The sequence below is a fragment of the Sinohyriopsis cumingii genome, chromosome 15 (assembly GCF_028554795.1).
Source record: "Sinohyriopsis cumingii isolate HCF-2022 chromosome 15, ASM2855479v2, whole genome shotgun sequence".
Taxonomy (NCBI): domain Eukaryota; kingdom Metazoa; phylum Mollusca; class Bivalvia; order Unionida; family Unionidae; genus Sinohyriopsis; species Sinohyriopsis cumingii.
The window spans coordinates 57,135,715-57,158,143 of record NC_142975.1 but is presented as its reverse complement, the minus strand read 5'-3'; the positions used below and the strand labels follow the sequence as shown (position 1 = coordinate 57,158,143).

Genomic DNA, 22,429 nt, shown 5'->3' with positions numbered 1-22,429 from the left:
CATGTGGGCCACGTGTTTGAGACCTGACATAAATGATCTGGTGGATCAGACTTTAGACTGTACTTTGTGTTTATAGTTTCATATGAACAGTGCAGTCCTTGATCTGGTGTATCAGACTTTAGACTGTTCATTGTGTCTGTAGTTTCATATGAACAGTGCAGACCTTGATCTGGTGGATCAGACTTTAGACTGTACTTTGTGTCTGTAGTTTCATGTGAAGAGTGCAGTCCTTCATCTGGTGGATCAGCCTTTAGACTGTACTTTGTGTTTATAGTTTCATATGAACAGTGCAGTCCTTGATCTGGTGTATCAGACTTTAGACTGTTTATTGTGTCTGTAGTTTCATATGAACAGTGCAGACCTTGATCTGGTGGATCAGACTTTAGACTGTACTTTGTGTCAATAGTTTCATATGAACAGTGCAGTCCCTGATCTGGTGTATCAGACTTTAGACTGTACTTTGTGTCTGTAGTTTCATATGAACAGAGCAGACCTTGATCTGGTGGAGCAGGCTTTAGATTATTCCCTGTGTCTATAGTTTCATATGAACAGTGCAGACTTTGATCTGGTAGATCAGGCTTTAGACTGTCCCTTGTGTCTATAGTTTCATATGAACGGTGCAGTCCTAGATCTGGTTGATCAGACTTTAGACTGTTCCTTGTTTCTATTGTTTCATATGAACAGTGCAGACCTTGATTTGGTAGATCAGACTTTAGACTGTTTCTTGTGTCTATAGTTTCATATGAACAGTGCAGACCTTGATCTGGTGGATCAGGTTTTACATGGTTTATTCTATCTATAATTTTATATGAACAGCATAGACCTTAATCTGATGGATTTACATTGTTCTTTCTGTTTATTGTTTAATATAAACAACATAGACCATGTGCTGATGGATCAGACTATCACTTCCATCTTAAATTTTATGTGAACAGAATAGATTTGATCAGGTGGATCAGGCTTGATACTGTTCCATGTATCTGTTAGCTCATATAAAGAGCATAGACCATGATCAGGTGGATTGATGTTGTACTTTCTGAATGTAATTTCATATGAACATTATAGACTTTAATCTAGCATACAGCAGATAGGGGTCATTGTTGTTTGCAGTTGGCTTTGCATTTTTTCATACTGTCAGAATAGGAAAAGACTAATGTCTTTTACAGAATCTTCATATGGAACAAATTATTATATGCATGCCGACTTTTTTTTATAAGTAAAAATTATCTGCAAAAACAAGTAGAAATAGGTAATATTTTATCATCTCTATGTTTTGTGGAAAAGCAATTAATGCACTGAAATTTGAAATGTATTTTGCATGTAGTGGCATCTACACAAGTAAGCCCTTTAGATACTATAGCTAATGAAAAGCAGAATATTTAAAATAGATATAGTTGATAGCAGAGTGTACTTGAGTATAATCGAAATCTAAAACTCTGATGTTTTATGAATTAATAAATATCCATGGAAATGAAGGGTTGAAGAAGAATATTAGATATATCTTATCTTTATCAACTGTTTTTATTCAAGTATGGAGATAACCATGATGTAAATTGATTAAGACAACGTTGAGATCAGCAAAACCTTTCAAGATTGAAATCTCAGTGACCTGAAATCACTTTGAAAGTGGAATAGTTTTTGGGTCACAAATTTCCTTTTTTTGAATAAAATGAACTCCCTCTGTGTCTTTGGTGAATTAGAATGTGTCATTGTGCATGTGTTAAGAGGTGCCTAATGGAGGATGTATGTTTTAAGAGGTGCCTGATGGAGGATGTATGTCTTAAGAGGCACCTTATGGAGGATGCATGTCTCAAGAGGTGCCTCATGGAGGATGCATGTCTTAAGAGGTGCCTAATGGAGGATGTATGTCTTAAATGGTGCCTCATGGAGGATGTTTGTCTTAAGAGGTGCCTCATGGAGGATGCATGTCTCATGAGGTGCCTAATGGAGGATGTATGTCTTAAATGGTGCCTCATGGAGGATGTATGTCTTAAGAGGTGCCTCATGGAGGATGCATGTCAGAAGAGGTGCCTAATGGAGGCTGCCATTTTGACCTGGAATGAGTCCCATGATAGGACTTGTGCTGAAGATCATAGACTCTGTAAGAGTTAGGTTATAGAATATTTTTTTTACTTTAATGATTATACCTTTTACTTTGTATCCATTTTGTGGGAAGCCTAATCTTACTCATCACTAAAATCCTATATATGCTTAGTACCCTATTTTCTGGATGTTTTCATCCCAGTTTTAGTATTTTGACAACAAAATATTATTCACTGAAATTATATTTTGATGCGTTGTAATTTTCAGGTTAAGTTTTACAATATTTTTTTGGCCCATAACTTATAATGCACCATTATACATGTATTTATACTCTCGGTACCAAAAATATATACATTTTTCAGTCTTCAATTCCTTCAAAAGCCATTTATTCATAAATCTTACTTAGTTTATTTTAATATCTTTTTTTATACACCATAATGAATTTTGAGTGCATTTGTAACAGATTTTCAGGATCCCTAATTAACTAGGATCCCTAATTAACTATATAGCAGAGTTTGTAGTTTAAGATTACGAACATGGCATGGTTTTTCAAAAGCACACTTGGCACAGTTTTAACATGTTTGGCTGCGTTTTCTGGTAGATGGATATAAATCAAATTAAAAAATCTATGCAGATTTGTGTCTTTTTGTCATTTATTTTATCCAACCTGTAAAGATAAAAATATTCTTTTTTTACGTCTTGGACAGTATGTTATCAAAGGTGCTACTTTAGTTGCTCTAACATGTTTTTTCCCTCCTCATTAGTTTTTTTGACACCAAATGAAATAATTTTCATATACTTGTCCTGGCAGTGTAGGGTAGGTGGCAGCTGCATTGGTGAATTAGATGTTAGAGCAAACAAACGTCTTGGCTGTAATTTCTTTAATGGTTTCTTTTCACGGTACCAAATTCAAATTCAAAATCTCTCACTAACTGACTGAATAAGAATTAAAGTCATTTATACAAACTAGTGCTTTTGCGACTGGTTAAGTCTCGAAAGTCAAGATTCTCAGTTGGTCGGGACTGTAGGAATGGAGCCACTACAGTCCTGCTTGTATACTCACACTCACTTTCAACCTCTCCCTCAAAATATAAATGTTAAATAAATGTAGTTTATGTGTAAGGGCTTGCAAAGATTGTCAGAGGTCATGTATAAAATGTCTATTTCTTTTAAATCTGTATACAAGTTACTGTTGCTAATTAGAGAAACCTAATCTAATGTCTTGTCTCTAATATCATCAGCATGTTCAAAATCTAAAACTAATTATTGGTCCTGTAAATAATCGTTTAATTAATTTGCATAAACACAAATGCCCTTAATACATGGACCATAGAGTGTGACCTGTTAAACCAAATGATTAATGTCCGTAAGGCCATGGGGTGAGTGTGCTGTAAATACTCTGCTTGTATTTTTTTTTAAACTGCAGAAGCAGAACATTTCTTTGAATATGGATTCTATCCAATGTGGCTATGTACAAGACAAGAAAATTGGAAAACAGTTGAATCATATAAAATGTCCCTACTATATACTTTTGGACAGCAAGTTTTTTTTTGTGCAAGCTGAAAATATGCAGAAAATATTATACATAAAGTTAGTCCTTAAAAAATGCAACAAACAAAACTTTTAATTTGGTCGTCAGTGCTTTTGGTCTTGTTAGGTTTGACTGTGTATCAAACCGATATTAGAAATAGAAGTGCTATTACAATGAGGCCTTGGATTCATAAAACTTCCAACCCTATCACTGAGAATTTATTAGAAACTTTCACATCAAATATCACCAAAGCTATTAATTTTGGGTTATATTACAAGTGCATAAAGTTTTCAGTACTGATTACTTCTCTTCTATGTACCACTTTTGCAAATTTTGTCAGCCTTTAGTTTGTGAGGATCTAGAACTCCGTTTTGATTTAATTTCGTGGAAAGCATTTTTCTTTTCGCTCAGAAAGTTAGCATAGGCAAAATGAGATTGAAAAGAGACTTGTTTAGAAATAGTCAACATGAAATGGGCTTCAGCACTGACAAGGTTAATGCCTACCAACCAAGTTGCTCAGAGATGTCTTGGCATGGATAGAAAATGTCACTTCAGAAGGAAAACTTTAGTTCAATAAAAGTTCTTCTCAGAGAATGTATTGCTTATCATAAAGCAGATTAAGATACACATAGACCTGTGAAGTCACACTATTGGGCAATATATTAAATGAGAAAATATACGGTGTACTTTTCTTGCCAGGTTGCAGGGGTCAGCTTGTTTGTTACTTATTCACTTTAATGTATGGAAGGCCATCACTGCCAAAACTATAAATTGTAAACAAATAAGTAACTTTAAAGAAACCAAGAAAAACTGAAATAAAACAATCATGCTTGTAAAATAAAAATATGAAAGCTCAGACCATAAGATTAATAATCAAATAAAACATATGAGGCACAAATGAAAAAGAAAAATGTCAAAAGAAACGAGCACAACACGAATGAAACAAGAAAACACCAAATGAAACTAATGGTATTTAAAACAATAAAATCAATAATCAAATAAACTGAAAAAGTCACAAATGAAACAGAAAAATGTCAAAGAAACAAACAAAATACAAATAAAGCAAGCAAATGCCAAACAAAATAAACGGTGTTTAAATGAAACAAGCAAAATTCAAGCTGGTAGAGTTAACGTAAATGAAACAAAGCAGCACCAGAAAATGTGTTTCTACACACACTTATACAACACCACTGAGAAAACATCGTTGACAAAAGAACAAAAACTGGTACACAAATGATTGAATTAGGAAACAAACAGAGGGTGCACTATGCCACCACATTTTAAGGGGATATTACATTTATTGAACTAAGAGCGCAGAACATTTTGAACATGGCACATAGGGTGTGACAAAATGATATAACTGATGCTGTAAGGCTGTTAAATATTGCAGAAGATGTATTGACATGTGCCACAAAAAGTAGTACAAGTGAATCTAGGCCGCTTTTGCCCACTCTGATAACCCCAATGCCACTGGCAGCATTAAGATTTCCCCTTGAATTAACTAGGGCAATATAATTAAACACAGTTATTTTGAAGAGTTTCCAATGTAGGTAGGCTTTATTGTCAATTCAGTTTAATTCATGAGAACCTCATAAAATAACAAGTTTGTATTGTAGAGTGCCTTGAAAGTATTTTACTTGTGGTTTAATTAAATCCTTAACCTCTTTTGAGATGCGGGTGGGGATGGGGAAAATCATGTATGGATTACCCCTGGATTCTAGTTTTCCCTCTCATACTAACCATAACAAATTAAACTCTAGTATTGAACATATACTCTCTGAGTTGGTGAAGACTTTATACCAAGTCATCAGTCTGTGTATATTTTCACTGGCTTATATATATTCTACTTGTTTCTCTGTGGCACCAAAAACGTCTCAAGTAATGATACCTATCGTCCCCGTCTTAAATAGGCCACACAGTGCTGTGAAAGTGAACATTTTTCTCCATTTGTGTTGTAACTCCACACATGAGGATAATATGTCTGTATTTGTTAATAATTTTCAATCATTCAAAGTAGAGAGAGACACAAATACTAATGAAGAAAAATGTTCCGATTCACAGAACCGTGTAAACTATTTGTCAGGTTGATGATAGTAATTATTACTTGAGTCTTCTTTATGCCAGAGAAAAGAAAGTAGAATATATTCAAACAGAAGAAAATATATACAGATGGAAGACATGGCATAAAACCTTCACCAGCTCAAGGGTTTTACGTTCACCACTATAACGAGAGAATTTATCAGAATTGCTATCCTTCTGGCTAGTATGTGGAGCAAAACCAGAACCCAAAGATAGTCCATATAACTCTCTCTCTCCAGTGGCCTAAGTGGTTTGAGTGCCCGTCTCCAATGAGAGAGGTTGTGGGTTCAAATCCCAATCGGCTTGTTGTTGTTGTTATTATAGGGTTTAACACCATTTTGCAGCACAAGATAGGCTATACATGGCGGCCAGTATTAATGGTGGAGGAAGAACCCGAGAAAACCCCAGAAAGAACCACCAACCCACGAGAAGCTACTGGCAAGCTTTCTCACATACCCACATTGGCTGAATCCTAGACTCGAACCGCCGCAGACAGAGGCTGAGCCCGAGACTCGAACCCATGCAGACAGAGGTGAGATGGCAGTGATCTGTGACAGAGAGTGCTTTAGACCACTCGGCCACTCTGGCCCCCCTCCCCCATCAGGTCATACCAAAGACTTATAAAATGGTACTGGCTGCTGCCTTGCTTGGTACTCAACATTAAGAGGTTGGTGTTTGGACTGATCAGCCTGGTGTCAGAATAATGTGACTGCATGGGACATAATGCCTCATGTTTGCGGCATGATTCCTCAATGCTTAGACATCACTATAAACTGCCATACTGCAGACATCATAGCGATATGACTTAAATTGTTAAAGCTATATTAAAAATTCAGAAACAACCACACACTCACTCACTCTCTCAAAAGAGGTTTAGGAATTTTGTTCGTTTCATTTTAATACTGTTTATTTTGTTTGGTGTTTCCTTTTTGACTTGCGGTTTTTGTGTGTGTTTCTTTTGACATTTGTTTTGTTTGAGCTTCGTTTGTTTTATTTGAGTATTGAACTTATCATTTTAGATACCAGTATTTCATTAGGTGTTTGATTATTTTATTGATGTTTTGTTTGTTTCTTTTGACATTTGCCTGTTTCGTTTGTGCTCTGTTTGTTTTATATGAGTATTGTATGTGGTTTAAGATTTTTATTTTATAAGCATGCTTGTTTTATTTCATTTTTTCTTGGTTTATTTGAAAGTTACTTATTTTGTTTTAAATTTGTATTTTTGGCAGCAGTGGCCTTCCATATCAGTAGGCAAATCAGAGGAAAAGGGTTGTATTGCAATTTGTTATGTTCTGCCACTGTAATAGCAAGAGGTTTCATCTTTGCCCCTGTATTTCAATGGTTTTCAGTTAGTTATTTAATTTGCCCTTCCTAGAATAATTGTTTTTTTTGAATCAAAAAAATAACAACTGAACATGTTTATTAAATTTTGTACACTTCTTAATATTTTGTTGTAATAATGGTTTTGCTGATGTTTATTTCTGGGAACTGTGGTGGATCAGTTGTTTGTTGTGTTGGACTTGCACCCCCAGACAAGGCTTGGTCAAGTGCCTTATTTAGAATTTAGGCAAGGAACTTGACACCAGTTGCATGGGCAAGATATAATTGTCTGTTGATACAACCTTCAACACCCAATCGATTTCCTTACCATATATATGAGTCCAAACTGTACAGAAACAGATCTACTATTGCATAATGCGTCAGCTGCTCTGGATCTATGCAGTATGTTAGGAGCAATCAGTTGAAGAAAAAAAATAACCTAGACCCTAATCCACTGGAACATAGTGTGATGGTAGATCAGGGTTTCTGTTGCTTGCAGTTGGACTTCACTTATAAGTGATTATATATGGTAATTTGGGGGTGGAGTGGCAGCCATAAAGCATCCTTTACCAATAAGTGACTCTCCTCATTTATCAATTTATCACCTTCTGATGGGCTTCATATTTTCAGATATAGTGAATCCTTTTTAATCCAGCATTGCACTCTGGTAATTAATATGTACAGACTTTGGTAATAAATATTAATCCAAAAACTGCACTCTTGTTAATTGATTTAATATTAATTTGTAGTCTGGTAATTAATATTAATTAATAATTAAGACAGAATCAGAAGTCTGGTAATTCATATTAAGACAGAATCTGAAGTCTGGTAATTGATATTAAGACAAAATATGTTGTCTGGTAATTAATATTTAAGACAGAATCTGTAGTCTGGTAATTCATATTAAGACAGAATCTGCGGTTTGGTAATTAATATTAAGACAGAATCTGAAGTCTGGTAATTAATATTAAGACATAATCTGCAGTCTGATAATTAATATTAGGACAGAATCTGAAGTCTGGTAACAGAATCTGCAGTCTGGTACTTAATAATAATCCAAAACCTGCACTCTTGGTAATTCATATTAAGACATAATCTGTAGTCTGGTAATTAATATTAGGACAGAATCTGTTGTCTGGTAATTCATATTAAGACATAATCTGAAGTATGGTAATTAGTATTTAAGACAGATTCTGGCAGTCTGGTAATTAATATAAGACAGAAGCCGTAGTCTGGTATTAATAATAAGACAGAATCAGCAATCTGGTAATTATCATTAATCCAAATCTGCACTCTTGGTAATTAATATTAAGACATAATCTGCAGTCTGGTAATTAATATTAAGACAGAATCTGAAGTCTGGTAATTAATATTTTAGACTTAATCAGCAGTCTGGTAATTAATATTAAGACAGAATCTGTAGTTGGGTAATTAATAATAAGACAGAATCTGTAGTCTGGTAGTTAATATTAATCCAAAATCTGCACTCTTGGTAATTAATATTAAGACAGAATCTGCAGTCTGATAGTTAATATTAAGACAGAATCTTTAGTCTGGTAATTAATATTAAAACAGAATCTGCAGTCTGGTAAATATTATTTAAGATACAATCTGCAGTCTGGTAATTAATATTAAGACAGAATCTGTATCATAGTAATTAATTTTAAGACAATCTGCAGTCTGGTAATTACTATTAAGACAAAATATGTTGTCTGGTAATTAATAATAAGACAGAATCTTTTGTATGGTAATTAATATTAAGACATACAGTATTGCTGATTCAGTGTGCAGAACATTTTACTCACTGTGTCAGAATTATAATGTGGTCATGTTGAATTTCAATTACTTTTTATATTTTAATGGAAACAATTTGTCTGACAGATTAATGTAGTAATACACACCTGCAAACCTGGCAAAAACAGGTGTTTAAAGGTATGTTGATTAAATTTTTTAAGGTATAGGATATCCAAGCTTGTGCCCATGAATTGGCAGAGGTTATCAGACATTGTGCCAATGAACTTCATACCTTTTGTGCTTTATGTTTTCAACATAAATGCCTTAATAAATTAAAAGTGTTTATAAAATTGGAACAGGTCATTGCACTGGTTTAGTCTCATGGCACAGATTTATAAAATGACTAACGGTAATAAATAGCAAGCAGATCCAGCGTAGCCATTCAATATAGACAAGGAAAAGTACCTTAATTGTTTTGAAATTGTTTTGAAACCAGCTTAGTTTTTGTACCATTACCGTATTGAACCATGTGAAGGACACACCCACCAACAATTTAATAATGTAGACCCAGATCAGCAGGCACACAATGAGATGACAAGTCAGGTTATACATCATCTGCTTGAAATCATCACACACACACACACACAAGGTAGACCCTGATCAGCTCGCATATCAAGTGATGACAGGACTGCTTGACATTACAAGTAATACTTACATGATAGAATGTTGTAAGCTTGCACATCATGTGATGCCAGATGTGAGTCTACACAGCTTGAAATCATAGTTAACAGGGCCCCTAGTGGCCAATTGGTCTCAAGCGCTCACCATTACAGATCACTGCCATCTCACCTATCTCTGCATGGGTTTGAGTCTTGGGCTTGGCCAATGTGGGTATGTGAGAAAGCTTGCCAGGAGCTTCCTGTGAGTTGGTGGTTCTTCCAGGAGTTTTCCTGGGGTCTTCCTCCTCCTCCAGTTATACTTGCTGCCATGTATAGCCTATCTTGTGCAGAAAAATGGCATTTAACCCCATAGCAACAACATAGGTAACATGCACATCATAGACTCTTAAGTAGCTGGCATATCATATGATGGTAGGTCAAAGTCTACACAGTCTGATTGAAATCATAAGTAAAGCTCATGTGATAGGCCCTGATCAGCTGGACCAGCACATCATGGACCCTGATCAGTAGGCACATTATTTGGGTCTATCCTGCTTGAAATCATTAGTAACACTTACATCATAGGCCATGATCAGCTGGCACTTCATAGACTCTGATCAGCAGGCACATGATAGACACTGATTAGCAGGCACATGATAGACACTGATTATCAGGCACATGATAGACATTGATTAGCAGGCACATGATAGACACTGATCAGCTGGCACATCATAGACCCTGATCAGCTGGCATATTACATACCCTGATCAGCTGACATATGATAGGCCCTGATCAGCTGACATACGATAGACCCTAATCTGCAGGCACATCATAGACCTTGATCAGCTGGCACATCATAGACCATGATTAGCTGGCACATAATGTGATGGCAGATCCAAGTCTACAATGTTGACAATAAACTGCACCTTATACAAGGGCCAGTATGGTAATTTTGTTCATGTATGAGTCAGATGATAGGATATCACCTGTATACCTCCAAAGAATCATACCCTGAAATATTTTAAGCACTAAAATAAAGTTTAGTAGAGCCATGTTAAAACTTAATCATGCCCTGTTGTTTTTTTTTCTTCAGAGATCATAAAAATGGTTTAAGGTGTCACTTTTTCTTAGCAATAATTTTATCAGTATCTGTTAATACACACGTCCTTTGAGAATAGGGTGATAATTTTTATTCATCATGCCTAGCCACATGTATGTTCATGCAACTGTTTGAACCTGTTTGTCTGCTCTGTTGAGGAAATAATGTATAGTTCAGTTCCCATATTGAGACTTATTTCGGTGTGGATGCATCTTGGGATGAAAGTGCATTGTACAGATATACTTTCTAGGATGTATTTAACATTACATAAATATTTTATCTTAATCTGGGATGAAATTCTGATTTTAATACACTTACATAGATGAAAATTGCAATGTGGGTTGGTAGCCACAGTAAATCAGTTGGTAGAGCATCAGACTGATCATCCAAGGGTTGTGGATTCAGTACCTGCCTGGGTTAGCCTGGGTTGGCTGACTTGGTGTGTCGTTTGGAAAAGCACTAAGCTCGCATTTCCATGGTATGATATAGCCATTATTTTAGAAGTGCCATTAAAACCAACAGCAAGAACAAAATGGATTCCATCTGAAGAAGGTGTTTCATTTACAGACATTGGGCCAATGCTGCCTGTGGTACTTATCTAGCTTTATTCAAGCATTAAAAGTTAATTAAATGTTAAAAGTACCATTAAAAACAGCAGTATGGGTTGCATGTGAAGAAAGTATTTCATTTAGGTGTTTCATTTACAGACATTGGGCCAATGCTACCTGTGGTACTTATCTAGCTTTATTCAAGCATTAAGAGTCAATTAAATGTTAAAAGTACCATTAAAAACAGCAGTATGGGTTGCATCTGAAGAAGGTGTCAGAAATACTGGCTCAATCTTACCAGTGGTATATGTCCAGCTTTATTCAAGCAAAATTGACTGCGAATGAAATCTAGGTCATAATTTCAAGATCTTTTCAGCTGTTGCTATTAAACATACCATGAGCATTCTCCCAGAAAAAGATTTGACTTCTATCAAATTGGGTTGCTGTGACCAGCTTTCAAGGGTTTATTTAACTAGTTTGCAAATCATATCTGGTCTCTATTTATCCCCTTGCCAATGAACTTGGGAGAAAATATAGTGTATTGCCCATTTATTCATTGTTTGTAATATATTCATAGTTTCTTCTTTCATTATGCCGTCAGTACATTGGACCCTATTTCATCTACACTGTGAAAATTGTTAAGTAGATGCATCCCAGGAAAACAACTTACTCATCCCAAGAGAGCTGTGATACCATTTTTACTCTTGATTGACCTTTTTATTTTCAGCCAGTGGTTTATTCTCAGTCTATAAGACACTATTTCATCTACAATTGTTGTTGTTGTTGTTGTTGTTGTTGTGGGGTTTAACGCCATTTTTCAGCACACGATAGGCTATACATGGCAGCCAGTATTAATGGTGGAGGAAGAACCTGGGAAAACCCCGGAAAGAACCACCGACCCACGAGAAGCTACTGGCAAGCTTTCTCACATACCCACATTGGCTGAATCCTAGACTCGAACTGCCACAGACAGAGGTGAGATGGCAGTGATCCGTAACGAAGAGCGCTTTAGACCACTCGGCCACTCGGGGCCCCTCATCTACAATTGTGACAATTGACATGTGGATGCATCTCAAGGAAAGTATTTGCATTTGGTTGTATTTAAATGAGTGCAATTTATCCATACAATAATATGTTACTCTGACATCATTTTTATGTTTGAGTGAATTTTGTATTTTCAGCCATTTGTTCATTAAGCTGAAGCTTTCTTGACCTACAGTCATCATAATTCATATGTGGATACATCTCATACTAAAATTAGGTCACTGTAGCCTAATTTGTGCACATGAATATCTTAATCAAATTATTTTTATACCCATAATATTTTGGATCCTATTTCATCTACATAAAGGAAATTGATATCTATGAATGTATCTTAACAAAAATGACTCAGCAATACCAAGCTTGATCACTGTGTGCTACATTTTCATAATTGAGATGGCTTACCTACACATGAAAATTTATATGCCGATGCATCTAGAGAGGATAACATAGCTATACTACTATGTATATTTAATTTAATTGTTAATTTGTTAGCTTTAATTTTTTTAAAGATATATTTTATTACATGCTATTGTAATGTAACATTGAATGCTGGACTTGACCTTGTCCAAAACTGATTTCATTTCTGCTTGACCTGATTGACTTTTTTAAAATAAATTTATTTTTATTTCATGTAAACAGCTAATAATAGCTTCATTATTCTCTATGGGTATGAGCTTAATATCAGGATTATTATTCAGGTAAGCAAGAAGGAGTAAATATGTTGATTTGGGTCAGGGTTTTGGAGTTTCTTTAGTGAATTTTACAGGTTATTGTGTTGTAAATAAACAAGGCTAATTAGATCATTCTAGAAGGTTATTTTCCAGTAGGTAATGTTTTTTTTATAGAAAATGCTAATTGTGACCTGAGGTCAAGTAGAGAAATATATAATCTTGTAATTGTGAGCATTTGGTCAGTCATGCTATAACACCTAGCACCTTAAAGTTATATTATGTTGTGACCAGTTTGGGCTGAATTTATTTTCAACTTACTGAATTCAGGTGATTATTTTCTCTGGAAATACAAAAGTACACTGATAAAATTCTTGTAAAAACACATTCACTGGAATTTATACTTAATTCAGACCTGGAATTATATATCTGTGAATCAACATCAGCACTCCATAAGCTATAACACACGTCGTCGCATTCAGTTTTGGATCTCTTTGGGAATTGAACTGTGTTTTATTCAGGACTTTTTATTATTAGGACTTAGGTCTATAATTCTTGGATTATTTTGAGATTTAATTCGCAATACCATAAGTTGTTTTGTTTTCTATTTTCACTGTATTCTAGGGAAATAAATTATTTATTCAATTTTACAAAGCTTGTTGTCTTTCACTTTTTTCTGTTACTTATTTTAAGAGCATAGACTCATAACAATATCAAAATTAGGTAAATGTGATCTAATGTTCATGCTTGAGTGTTGTTTATATTTTCAGCCATTTGTTTTTTACATCTCTGTTTCATAACCCTGTTACATTTGGACAAATCAAACTTTTTAGACCATACACTGATGAATTGTTTTATGGTGTATCTTAATTTAGTGGTATCTTGCTGTAGTTTATTTTGTAGCATCTTGCAGTAGTCTTTCTTAGTTTAAACTCAACTGGTGGGTAGCTTGAATTGACTGACAAGGTGTATGTCTTTGCATGGCTCTATTAACTCCATTGCTGGAATTGATCTGCCACGCCAGTCTGTATATTGTCTGTTAACCCAAATGTCTTCCTGTTAGCAAGAGATTAATTTTATGGGTAAACACTGTGTTCCTGTAGCCTTTAATATTCAGCTGTTGCATCAGAAGTTGCCATTGGTACAGCACAAAAACAGGGTCACAGACCCACTTTGGAGAATTTATTTACATCAAAGCATTTCTTAAAGAAATGACTGACTAATGTCATAGAAATGGGATAGCTTGTCATCTCCTTCTCCCAAATATCTCTGTTATTTTTAAAACTATATTTAAGAATGCTTTAAGATGAATTTTTATTATAGCTAATGTAGTAAGTATATCCTGTCAGCCAAGACGTACCTGATAGCATACTTAAATGGCTAGGTGTACTGCTTGTACAGTGCACAGCTAAATTTAATTCATTTTTGAGTGGATCCCAAAGACTTGCTGGTTTCTGAGCTAGAGAGATTCTGCTAATAGTAGTATCAGAATCTGATAAGAGATTACGATGCAAATCTGCTGACGTATGCAAAATACTCATTTGCTTAAGCCCCTGAACATAGGAGAGAGAGAGAGAGTCTAGAGAGAGATCAAATGAAAGCTCTTTCTCACAGACTTAAGTATCATTATATCAGAGAATGAAATTGAACACAGCAATGGTTCAGAAACAATATTTTGTCTTAATTTTCATTAATATTTTCATTGCCTGTCAAAAATAAAAAATTAGAAATTATTCTGGAATTTTCAGAAAAATCTGTTTATGTTTGATTTTATTTCTGAGCTCAGTATAGTAATTGATGTCAGACTGGGGGATTTTGAAGTCTGACCTTGGTATTGAGATGCATGAATTATTATTTCTATTTTGAATTTTCTCACAACTTAAAATGTACAGAATCACACATACTTTAAAAATGGTTTCCATGATACAGGTGCTGTGCTAGTTGCCATAAATTCTTTCCAGTCGCTTGGGCAGCATCACACGGCCAATACTGTGGCCTATATCACTGTGCCTTTAGAACTTTAGAACTTGGTTTTTCAAGGAAGTAGAAGAAATCAAGCCACTAGGTTAATGCCATAATGGTCTCTATGTCTTGTTTATATCTTGGAGTCAACAGGTTTCCCTAATAACCAAACGGTCTATTTTAGTCTAAGTGTGTTTATTCTAGATTTAATCATAGGATTCAGATGATGGTCTACTGCACAGATGTGTTTTTTTTAGGATTCTTTGTTTTCTTAACCGAAATGACATAAAAGCTTCTGGTCTTGTAACCTGTATGTAAACTGTTGAAAGAGATTTCACTTTGTGAGGTTTATATTAAGTATGAAATCTATCCTTCACTGTTACTGGTGTTGCATTACAAGTTACCAAGAACATTAGGTAAATTGCATATAACACACACAAGTACAGGTAGCCAGATTATACACTGGAGTTCTTTGTATAGGTAAAACACTGATTTTCTTGAACCCTTGGTTCCAAAGCCTTGCCGGATAACCGAGGTCACATAATAATAATTCAACAATACAGGTATAAATGAAACAGGCTTATTAGTTACTATACTTGCTAAGAATGTTCCTGTACTACCATTTCCAAAGTGGCAAATTTTAGAATTTTACTGGAACTGTCGAGTTAATCACAAAGGCCTGGAAGTTGAGGGCTGTCAGGATTACTGCCTGTTACATAGATGGTTGCTACACCATGGATTTCTTACGCTGCAGGTGGGACATCCAGGGTACTTGAAGTTGAAGCCACGGGATTTTCAGATGTACTGCTCTGAAACACATTCTTCTTGGCTATCTTTTTAAACATTTCATCCAAGCGAAGGTGTTTCATGTATTTTAAACTTTCCCTGTTTAACTTTTCATGCATCAAATAAAAATTCATTAGCTCTTGTTCCTTCACAAAGGTACGTTGCTCTAGCCCTTTGATTAATTCACCCGACAACTTAATTGACTTTCAGCTACATCTGTTTCATATTTATCACTTATCTTCATCATTTTCATTGTTTTTATCAGGATTCAGAACAATGTCTACAATTTCAGAATCAGTATGGTGATAAAAGGTATTTCTTCATCGACATTTATCCACTTGGCCAGGTTTTCTTTATTAAGCTTGCTTGCTATATCCTTGGCAACAGGTCCTGTAACACTTTTTGCACTTGGGCCCTCTCTTTCTATGGTAGCTAGCTACCTCTGAAAAATGATATGTGAGAGGGGTGAGAGAGAGAGAGGCAGGCGGGCTCTCTCTTATAGCTACATGTGATTGAGACAGGACGAGTGAGAGGGATATATATATATATATATATATATATACACACACACACACACACACACACTCATTCATGAATCTCTTTTGAGAGACCAATTTCTCCATTGACAGATTTGTTGATTAAGTAGTGTTGTGCCCTGTCTTGCAAGACCATTCGTTTTTGGCAGAAAGGTTGGTCTTTCAAAACAGGTTTATTATTATTATTATTATTATACTGTCTACAATTATGGTCCCCCAGGCTACCTCATTATAATAACAGAGAGCTGTACCCAGGAGTCACCTCACCCCAGTAGGATTCCATTAATATCACAAAGTGGGGTAAGAAAATACCCGATTTCATTTTGATGTAAAAATAAAAAAAAGAGATGTGAAAATGTGCTTCTTCAGGGCAATCATAAATCCCCCTGCATGTCAAAATTGATTGTTGGATGGTCATAGAATGGTCATAACATAGGAGTAGATACAAAATTACACTATCACATGTTATTACTGTGAATTTATTATTATTTTTGTTTGGGGGGCCGGGTACCTATTTTAATGGCAGAAACCAGGAATTGAATTTTTGTTGGTTTTAACAGGACTTTTAGAACATTATTGGATATATCATGCAGAGGAAATGGGGGCCACTGAAGCAGCTGACCTGGGCTGATCTCAGTGGGTATCAGACCCTTGGATTACGAGTGTGATGCTTTACAAACTGATTGCCACAGTTCCCACCACAAATTTCAAGACCCAATTAACAATGATATTTTAACAGAAATGATAGCCTTTTCCAATCCACAAATTCAAGTCCCCATGAAAATAATTGTAATTATATATAAAAATCTGGAGAAAAAGCATACTTCTTATCAGTATTTTGGTGTATCTGAGTAAAATTTCGAGTTTCCGTAACGAGTCATTTATGGTTAGGCCAAATAACAAATATGTGTGGTTCTGGATACATTTTAAAAAAAAATGTAGGGTAGGGTAGGTTGGTATAGTTCTTTTTTCTTTTTTTTTAGTCTAAGCAAATTTAGATGAAGCACAGACTTGGACTAGCTTAAGCATCATTCACATCCTGAATATGACTCTGATCATGCATTGTAGTTACATCCCTTTGTTATTTTCTTTTCTCCTCCTGGAATTGTTTTTGTTTTTTTTCCATCTCCAATTTCTGCCTCTCATATCAAATTGTGTCAGCAGGAAAATATAGGGTCAGTCGGGTGACCAGAACCACACTTACCTTTTTATTTGGCCTTGTCTTGCTGTGAAAAGTGGTAGATTCTTGGCACAGGCTTCATAATTCTGAGAATAAATAGTTCTCATTAAAGTAACCTTCCAAGAGGAGGACTGGTAATTTTAGCTGAGTGATGACAGACAGAACCAAAATTAAGGCCAAATTTTTAAGCTGGTCAGTGATTGACATCGTCTTGCTCAACCAGATTCTCATGCAACAGAGCTCAAATGCATCAAATGCATATGGTGAAGCTGTCATGAAGATATGTGAGAGGTTGAATGACACTAAAATGATACATGTACAATAGAGTCAGATCAGGTCGGAGTCAGTGATTGTTTCAGAGACATTTTTAATACAACAGTATTGAGACTCTGGAAATATAAATTCTTTGTTTGGGATTGAAGTTTGTGTCCTTAGAATATGTGATTTATGAATAATGTGACTTGAAAATATTATGCAACTGTACCTATGTTGTAAATATGATGCAGTTTTGTTGAAAGAAATGATGTCAAGGAATTTATAGTGATTTGTTTTTGGACACCCATAAACGTATGGGTCATAATCTCCATGACTTACTTTCCCTGATCAACAAGAGACTCGAGACACACTCAGACACACTTTCCCATTTCGATGAACTCTAATATGTATCAGTCTGTTTGCAGTATTTAATTTGGTGCTATTAGTACAAAATGCCACTGCAATCATATACTGCTAATAGTCTTTAATTTTGGTGCAGTTTGCATTTTTCCACTAATATTGGCAAATTTAAACACCCACATAATATAACACTATACAGTTGGTAGAATATTTTCTTGCTTAAGAGTCAGATCTGGTTGCGAAGTAAGATCTTAGTGTATGTTGTTTAAAAGTCAGGTCCAGTTGCGAAGTACATAGACCAAGATCTTAGTGTATGTTGTTTAAAAGTCAGATCCAGTTGTGAAGTACATAGACCAAGATCTTAGTGTATGTTGTTTAAAAGTCAGATCCAGTTGCAAAGTACATAGACCAAGATCTTAGTGTATGTTGTTTGCATTTACACCAGCCTTGTAAGGAATTTTTATATGGTTATTTTTAATGCTTTTATCTTGGGGCCCTGGGGTGGCAGAGTGGTCTAAGGTACTAGCCTTTACCGATTACTGCCATTTCACCTCTGTCCATATGGGATCAAGTCTCATGCTAGGTCAGTGTGGGAAATCTTGCAGTAGCTTTCTTTCTCAACCAGATATTCTGTATAGCCTGTTGTGTGCTTGTGCTGAAAGTTGACATTGAACGTACAAAACAAGCAAACTACAGTTGCCTTCATGAAAATATTTGGTAACAGTAAGCAAATAACTATCTGATTACAAAACTATTTGCATCATTCAGTGATTGCAACCCCTCCAATTTTAATTCTCAGCTATTCCGTCTATTCTTAATCATTAAAAGTGATTCATTAGGTGGGGGCAATAGAATTTCCCACTCCAGTGCTACAAGTGGAAAACAACTACTCAGTTGTAACATGATAATTCACATATTGCACCAGGGGAATATACAATTTAGTATTTTTGCAATTAAAGTTCTCCCTCACTATATAATGCACATTAGTTAAGATTTAGTACAGTCTCTGATAAAACATGGTTTTAATTGTAAATGCCATAGTACTGGTTGAACTTTTTCATATAATGTACCTCACTTTAAACACTCTAGTAGAACAACATCCCTGATATAACATGTTTTTGACTGTACATGCCATGGTACTGGTTTAATTATTTTATGTAATATACCTCACTGTAAAACACTTCAGTAGAGCACAGTTCCTGATGTAACATGGTTTTAGTTATAGATGCCATTACTGGTTGAATTGTTCATTATAATGTACCCCACTTATAAACGCTTCATTAGAGCACAGACCCTGTGTCACATGCCTCCTATGGTATTGTTTCTAATGCCGGAGAAAGATGGACAATTAAAATTTAAATAGCTCTGAGGCCCTCGGTCAGCAGTGCAGCAGGTGTAAGTATATAGATAACTCAAGGTGGAAAGTATAACGGTTTAATAAAATATAACAAATGAATGCAATAATTCCCACAACAATTTCTCAAATTCAACTCTTTCAAACTATTACACTCAATGACCTATTAAAAGTTGCCAAATTTAATCACATAAATTTAACGGTCTTAAGATTGAGAGTGTTTCCGTTCTGATGGTTGATCCAGTTACTCATCTGTCACTCCTCCTGCCATCTTTGGTACTGCGGTACCCTTGCTACTATGCTCTCCTGGCATGTCCAGTGCTTACAGTCATGTGCTCCTTCCAGCACTGCACCTAACCTCTGATGTCACTATGGCATCTTCCTCACTATTTGCACCTCTTTCCATGTTCCCGCTCTTTGGGCGTCAAGCCTCCACTTCTACTCGGAAAGCTTCCTGTTTGGTGTAGAATTAGAAGGGATGTATAGCCTGGTCTCCCTACTTTACTCTAAGGAAAATTCACCACTCTGTCACAGACCATTTATCAGAATAATGGCAAATGAATTAACAGGTCAACTCATGCACTCACATCTAAGTATTCCATACACGCTTTGTTCTGTAATAATTGTGCTACAATAGTAGTATTATTAGTGAATTCAAATACCTGCATACACAATACACATCCCTAATTGTTAATTTCTCAATATAGTAAATTATCATCAATCAAAGTCAAATGCATTTTCCACCCTACAAGTTACAAAAGACACATACAAATATATAAATACCATATATATGTGTGCATAAGTCCGGCAGTGACTGTATATTCATATACTGATAAGCAAGTACAGTTCTGACACAAATCTCTATAAATTCAGATATGCATTATGATGTAACATAGTAGTGACACAGTACACTTAGATTTCAGTTCATCAATCTACTATAAATAACAATATATCAATCTTACAAATTCCTATTTATGAAAGTCGTATGAATATTCAGGCAAAGATATAAAGATATGTTACCTTAAGAAGCCTTCGTTTGCAGATCCCCACCTCAAAATTTCTTCTCTTTTATGAGTGGCAAGTTCGGCCACTTGGAGTACAATCTAAACTTTCTGTGATCCTCCCTTGACTTGGTTCACCCATGTACTTTCAAAATGAAATTGAGTCCGAAAATTATGGCTTGCTTGCATAGAATATCTTCAATTTGAATATCTTAGTTTTTAAACTCTTTTGGTCTCTTTGAAACTGCTTGCCAGTCACTCTATTTCCCAATTTCCCAGTCTGAATTCTTTCATGTCAGTAGTGAGTTATGGACGATTTGCAGCGAACATCCTGGCAAATATATATGTACACTAGCTCTTTGACTAGGGTCTAAAAAAGACTAGATGAATTAACTATAGAAGATATATCTATACATGGAGGCATCGGCAAATTTTCCGACAATGTGACACACTGATATAACATGGTTTTAGCCTAGATGCCATTCCATAGAATATACTTCACTTATAAACACTTAATTAGGGGACAGTCCCTTATATAACATGGCTTTAGCCTAGATGCCATTCCATAGAATATACCTCACTTATAAACACATCAGTACAGTACAGTCCCTGATATAACATTATTTTAGCCATAGATGCCACTGTACTGGTCGAATTGTTCCATATACTATACCTCACGATTAAGCAAGCTTACTTATATAACTGTACGCTTTCATGGCTTCTCTGAACACTTTTGTGATGTTGGACCATTGTGTACCTTGGGGCACCCATCTTGTACATTTTTTGGAAACGTTGGACATGAGTTTTTCATTGCACTTAAAAAGAAAATCATATCAAAATTCTAAAATTGTGTGAAAGTTTGGAAGGGCTAATAAATGATCAAACAAGGGCTTATAATTGGAGAATCTTAGACTGATTAATCAGCCCCTAAACCTGTACTGATACTGATGGATAGTTTGGGTCTGATGTCACCATGTCATAAAATCATGCAGTTAACAGACAAGTTTGTCAGTCAGCATCACTGTGTACATTTATGATACTTAGTAGTATTTCTTGAGGTTCCTGAGTTACGGTTGCTTAAAGGGGACTTTCAGAATACTTCAGGATGAAATATAATGTCGGACATCTTGAAATAACAAAATTTTTTGTCCTGTCAATTTCAGATTTGATGGCTACATCCATATATTTTGTCAAATCCAGCAAACAATCAGATTTGACTTCCATTCATTTGCTCGTTTGAAAGTTTCAGTTGCTTTGGTCAGCACTGTGACTCAACTCTACAACTATTATCCACCATTGTTTTGTTTTTTTGTTTTTTTTGACAAGCTACACATTAAATGAACTGAAAAAGAAATCCACTGTAATGGGTAATTTGAAATATTTTTACCAGTTATATATAGGTGCTTGCTTCCTAAGTGCTCATGACAGTCATATGACAAATTCATTGATGCTCAAGTTGATTATCAGTGTTCTTCTTGTGAAATAATGTTGGAACTGGGTCATGTTCGTAGACAAAATTTCCACTCAGACTTGCCACCAACAGCTGTACATGTGCATGATGAATGGACTGTCGTAGTTTTACAAACAAAAAAATAAACGTACTCAAATACAACTAGAATTCTTTCTTTGTGAAAGAACAGTGAAACGTTACCATGCAATTGTTCTTTATTGGCAAACAAGTATGTAATGCTACTTTTGTACCTATATCCTTGACGTTTTACTTGACAGGCTCTTAAATACACAATTATAACAAAAAAGCCCAATTATTCAGACAGAATTTGTGACAATTTATCAATTTTCATTAGTACATCATTTATTTGGACAGAGAGAAAAGTAATTATTTCCTAGTGTCTGGAGAAATGGAAAAGTGACTGTACAGTTTTAACTAAATTGTCTCTGAAGTTCTTAGATTCCCTTAAGTGGACACATGGCTTCCTTGGCAACTAGGGTTTTGTAAATATTCTACCAATGGTGACATTTTACAGGTTTTCCTAGTGAATATTTCGCTTTCATAATAAACAGGCAGTAAGTATCTTTCATTTAAAATGATCTACCCAGTCTGTTTTGTAGAAGATTTTAGTCTAGTATGAGTAAGGTGAACACCTGGGCCTCATGTTTATATGCACTTCTTTGTGCTCTTATCAGTTAGCACAGATATTTCAAGTCAGAAATTGTAAAGTTTGGTTTTGAACAGTATCAGATGCTTGATATAAAATGATGTGCTAATAAAAATGTACAGCTGAGAAAATATAGATGTACATAATGACATC

The 22,429-nt window shown here is 35.2% G+C and overlaps 1 protein-coding gene across 3 annotated transcripts in view; it reads left to right on the top strand.

The window, feature by feature from the left end:
* LOC149781851 (arf-GAP with coiled-coil, ANK repeat and PH domain-containing protein 2-like) overlaps positions 1 to 22,429 on the top strand; it is a 211,292-nt gene that overhangs the window by 100,067 nt on the left and 88,796 nt on the right. The window lies entirely within an intron of this gene.